Source organism: Triturus cristatus, chromosome 11 (assembly GCF_964204655.1).
Source record: "Triturus cristatus chromosome 11, aTriCri1.1, whole genome shotgun sequence".
In the NCBI taxonomy this organism is placed as follows: Eukaryota; Metazoa; Chordata; class Amphibia; order Caudata; family Salamandridae; genus Triturus; species Triturus cristatus.
The window spans coordinates 983960115-983966114 of NC_140594.1; positions in this window are offsets into that span (position 1 = coordinate 983960115).

The following is a 6000-nucleotide window of genomic DNA, read 5'->3' on the forward strand; positions in this document are numbered from 1 at the left end:
TAAAAGAGCCAAGTAGTAAAATTCCTTCTTGTCAGTAGTGTCGCAACTCAGCTTCCTGTGATTTATCAAACTTCCTTTTGTTTGCTTCACCAAACATCCTTCCTCACCAATGACTTTATATTTTCCATTGTTGATGTCTTCTGCGGCTTTCCGTGAATAAATGTAGTTCTGCAGCACTTCATAGAGACACATGTTCTCCAGATGTTGACTTCTCTTGGGATAATATGTGTCCAACATGTTTGATTTCAAAATATCTGTACTTTTTGGGTCATTCTCGGCCAAATATTCAATTTCTCCAACAGATTTCAGTACCCGATTTCTCATTGCTGCAAGGTCTAAACTTGCCCAAATTATTCTTCTTGACTTCGAGTAGAGACTTGCAGAAGATAACCTATCTGAACATTCGTAGGATCCAATTTCTCGATGCGATAACATCTTCAAACTGAAACTGTACAGCTTCTTACTGACAGTCTTCTCGTGAGAAATCTCTTCCCACATTTCCTTCAATTCTGTTTTTTCTGATTTCGTAATGTAAGACGTTACATATCGAGCAACAGCAATGGAATTGTCAGCTACATACTGTATATCCATGTTAGCGTTCCACATGGATAAAATGACTGGGTTGTAGTCATTTATATTTTTTGATTCTTCTTTTCTTTTTAGGTTGTAGGTATTCTTAGGTGATTTTCTTGTGATAGTATGTCTCACAGCTGACATAAAACTGTTGACTCTTCCATTTGAAAGAACAGGTCTAGGAAATCCAAATCGACATTTAGTGTAGTATTTATCTTTGCTCTTGTATTTCCGTCGACAGTATTTTCCACACCGATGACTTTGGAAACGTAAAACTTGCTCCTTTAACTTTTTCTCTTCTGTGCTTTTTGGTATAGCACATGTTGCATATTCTTCAATGAAAGATAACACTGCTTCATCAGTATCTGTTCCAAACTTTGGGGCATCCTTGATCCACAACAGCATATGAATATGAGGAGCACCTCTTGCCTGGTACTCTTTTCTCCAAAAGAAATCTACTACTTCTCCAAGAGGTGGATTTTTTTTATTGCAAATGAAGGACATCATAGCCTCAAATCTATGATTGAAATATCTGCAAACATTAACCGGATCCAATGAGCACAGTTCTCCTGCTGTCTTGTATTCGATGTTTTTAATGTTTGAATTTGCCTCTCGTAGAAAATCCAGTAAATCATCCCAAGCGTACTCCGCACAGCTTAGGGTAACGAACCATGTTGGTGTTCCTAAATTCCGTAACATGCATTTTAATTCACCATGGCGTCGGTACCAATATTCATTTGTCCCACGCTGACAAGCCATCAGATTGATCAGTTGTGTTTCCAAATGATCATCTCGGTGCTGCACTTTCTCCATAAAATCCTTAGCAGACACATTTTGTAAATGTACTCCACTTTTTAAAATGTGATTTACTGCATAAGACAGTGCAGACAAGTCGCTTTCAAATAAAAGATGGAACAAATAAGGAATACTTTGTCGAAATCTGGGATCTTCAGCATATAGTCTTGTAGTCCGATACTCAGAAGCTGGAATCTGTTCTGGACGTTCATCGTATCGTCCTCCTTTTCCTTTAGGAAACAGCTGGGGAAAACATCGAGCTTCCAAGCTCTCCTCCCATACACTCACGGGAGTTCCTTTTGCTTTCTTCATCTGAAAGAGATCAATATTGGCTCCCATAACTTCTTTTGAATGAAGAGGATGTATGCTAAAATGTTCATAAATTTCTTCTTCCTTTGACTTGTCCACTTTTTCAATTTGTCCAGTTGGTGTTTCTGTGTCTTCTTGTAAATCTTCTTCTTCTTCTTCTTCTATATAAATTGATTCATACCATTTCTTATTCCTTTTCAAATACAAATTTGCTCTTTGTACTTTCCGCACATCTACCAGCTCCTGCCAAATCTTCTTATTCTTTGGAGGTACACCATTAACCAGAATAACTAATGGTTCAGTTTCCAAAGTATCCGCATCAATAGTTTCCATATTTTTTTTCAAATCCAAGGGCAAATACACCACTCTTCCTTTTAAACCTCTCAGTAAATCAGAAGGAGGTAATTTACCAGTTTTGGGCTCCATACGTACTATGGTCTGGAACGGATGAACACATTGAATGAGTATAGACTCATATGTATTTAATTCAGAAAGTTCAGCAGGAATAGCATCCAATTCTAAATTATTATGTACAGCTCTGGTCGGCATTCTATTTTCCTCTAACTTGTTGTAACAGTATTTACAAATACGCTGATCTTCACCCAAATCAAAACAATTTTCTAGAAATATATATGTGGCAAAATCCTTCCACTTATAATTATCTTCATTTTCACTCTTTCTGTAGAGATCAACATTCCTAGTTTGTTTTCTATAATGAGTTCTGCGGCAACAAATACAAGTAAAATTTGGTCTTTCATTAGAGACTATTGCAAATTTTGTTATGTGATCATTAAATGTGTTACTTACAGAGGGTTCTACATTCTCTTCCACTTCTTCCTCATTTACTGTGTCCTTCTCTGCACTGTTTTGTTCAGGACCAAAGTAACAAAACTGAATTTCATCAACAACCTTCTCTACATCTGATACCGTTCCTCGGAACAGAGCCCTATTCAATTCATTTAACTTTATTGCTGGACTTTTGGCAAAATACAACCGTCTCACAAACTTTCTCATTTCAGTATGATGAACAGCCAGCATCCTAAAATGATGGAAAACACTATTGCACACTTTTCTAGATAGACAAGCCAGAGAATGACCCTGCAAACCAGTATTCTCTCTCACTCTGCATGGATCCAGACTTTGAAGCACCTTAATCTTCTGTTTTATACTTTTTTTACTATATTCTCTTAGAAACTCTCGAAATTTGTCAATAGATTCCTGACGCACAGTGCAAATACTACTACAATTCCAAGTGTACACTGGGGCTTTAGGACGTCTCCCCATAGCCTCATCTGCCATCACTTGTACCTCATCTCTTGGAACCATTATCTCCTTCTCCATTATGCAACCATTTTTTACTTCGTAAGAACGACCTCTGGTGTCAACTGCATGCAGCAAACTATTACTTTGAAAATAGCTCTCTTCATTAAAAAAAGGTTCACTGCTTGAACTATGCATCCACTTTCCTAAAAACACTTTACAAAAGTTTGTTCTGTTCACTACTCTTTTCCTTTTGCTATGTGATTTCAGTACATTAACCATTTTGTCTAATGTACGCATCCTATTCAAAATTAAAATGAATAGTTTCCTTTTTAATTCTAATGCCTTTGCTGCAATGGCTTCTATTTCTTTTTTTCTTTTATAAAACTTTGTCTTTTTCTTATATTTCTTCACATCCTTCATCAAATTGGACATAACTCTTCTCTGAAACATTTTTCTACGTATCTCTTTAAACGCTGTTTTTCTATTTATATAAATCTTTTCAGTTGCTGAAGGTATATTTGCATTAACTAAATTGTCAATTTTTTCCTCTCCTTTTTTTTTCAAAACATCCTTTCGAGTACAGACATTTTGTACATTTTTCATTCTTTTGAATATATTTTTTAGAAATTGTTTTTTCTGCTTACCAGAAGATTTTTTCTTTTTCCCAACATGAGCATCTTCTACTAACTTTGGTCCTCTAGTTGTCTTCAAATATAGGTTTTTTTTGTGCGTTTTTCGAACTCTGGATTTTGTAGGCATCTTAAATTTTGTCCACTGCTCTTCAGCAATACCTGAAAAAAACTAAAAAAAAATTCCTTTATTTTATTTAAATATATTACTACATTTCTTTTCACATTAGTCCCAAAACGAAATTTCTTTGCCAATTTGAAAGCACACTTACTGCTCTTTTTTTTGGGCAAGTGAAAATCACTTTTACAGACTGACACATTATGAAACCACTTTACAGTTTTTTTAAAAAGCCCATGTCCAGACTGCTTTTTCAGACCACCACCATGTGTATCCTCGGTGACTGCCTACACTCCAGCAAGGGCAACCAGCCTTAGTGATGCTGAATGTATTTGCATTACAGACTGAAACCTCAAAACCCCACTCGCTTGTAAATACTGTGCATGATTATACATGGAAAGGAGCTGGGTGTGTGCTAAGAGTCTGCTTCTTCCCCCAAAAAATCGCTCCCCCTTTTTCCTACTAATGCAACTGTGAAATCACCAGAGCAAAACGCAATAAATCTCTGCCTGTAAATCCTATTTGCACACAGAGTCATGTTTTCACATTAGTCCCAAAACGAAATTTCTTTGCCAATTTAAATGCACACTTACTGCTCTTTTTTTTTGGCAAGTGAAAATCACTTTTACAGACTGACACATTATGAAACCACTTTTCAGATTTTTTTAAAAGCCCATGTCCAGACTGCTTTTTCAGACCACCACCATGTGTATCCTCGGTGACTGCCTACACTCCAGCAAGGGCAACCAGCCTTAGTGATGCTGAATGTATTTGCATTACAGACTGAAACCTCAAAACCCCACTCGCTTCTAAATACTGTGCATAATTATACATGGAAAGGAGCTGGGTGTGTGCTAAGAGTCTGCTTCTGCACCAAAAAATCGCTCCCCCTTTTTCCTATTAATGCAACTGTGAAATCACCAGAGCAAAACGCAATAAATCTCTGCCTGTAATTCCTATTTGCACACAGAGTCATGTTTTCACATTAGTCACAAAACGAAATTTCTTTGCCAATTTGAATGCACACTTACTGCTCTTTTTTTTGGGCAAGTGAAAATCACTTTTACAGACTGACACATTATGAAACCACTTTTCAGTTTTTTTAAAAAGCCCATGTCCAGACTGCTTTTTCAGACCACCACCATGTGTATCCTCGGTGACTGCCTACACTCCAGCAAGGGCAACCAGCCTTAGTGATGCTGAATGTATTTGCATTACAGACTGAAACCTCAAAACCCCACTCGCTTATAAATACTGTGCATGATTCCACATGGTAAGCAGCTGGGTGTGTGCTAAGAGTCTGCTTCTTCCCCCAAAAAATCGCTCCCCCTTTTTCCTACTAATGCAACTGTGAAATCACCAGAGCAAAACGCAATAAATCTCTGCCTGTAATTCCTATTTGCACACAGAGTCATGTTTTCACATTAGTCCCAAAACGAAATTTCTTTGCCAATTTGAATGCACACTTACTGCTCTTTTTTTTTGGCAAGTGAAAATCACTTTTACAGACTGACACATTATAAAACCACTTTTCAGATTTTTTTAAAAAAGCCCATGTCCAGACTGCTTTTTCAGACCACCACCATGTGTATCCTCGGTGACTGCCTACACTCCAGCAAGGGCAACCAGCCTTAGTGATGCTGAATGTATTTGCATTACAGACTGAAACCTCAAAACCCCACTCGCTTCTAAATACTGTGCATGATTATACATAGAAAGGAGCTGGGTGTGTGCTAAGAATCTGCTTCTTCCCCCCAAAAATCGCTCCCCCTTTTTCCTACTAATGCAACTGTGAAATCACCAGAGCAAAACGCAATAAATCTCTGCCTGTAATTCCTATTTGCACACAGAGTCATGTTTTCACATTAGTCACAAAACGAAATTTCTTTGCCAATTTGAATGCACACTTACTGCTCTTTTTTTTTGGCAAGTGAAAATCACTTTTACAGACTGACACATTATGAAACCACTTTTCAGATTTTTTTAAAAGCCCATGTCCAGACTGCTTTTTCAGACCACCACCATGTGTATCCTCGGTGACTGCCTACACTCCAGCAAGGGCAACCAGCCTTAGTGATGCTGAATGTATTTGCATTACAGACTGAAACCTCAAAACCCCACTCGCTTCTAAATACTGTGCATGATTATACATGGAAAGGAGCTGGGTGTGTGCTAAGAGTCTGCTTCTTCCCCCAAAAAATCGCTCCCCCTTTTTCCTACTAATGCAACTGTGAAATCACCAGAGCAAAACGCAATAAATCTCTGCCTGTAATTCCTATTTGCACACAGAGTCATGTTTTCACATTAGTCCCA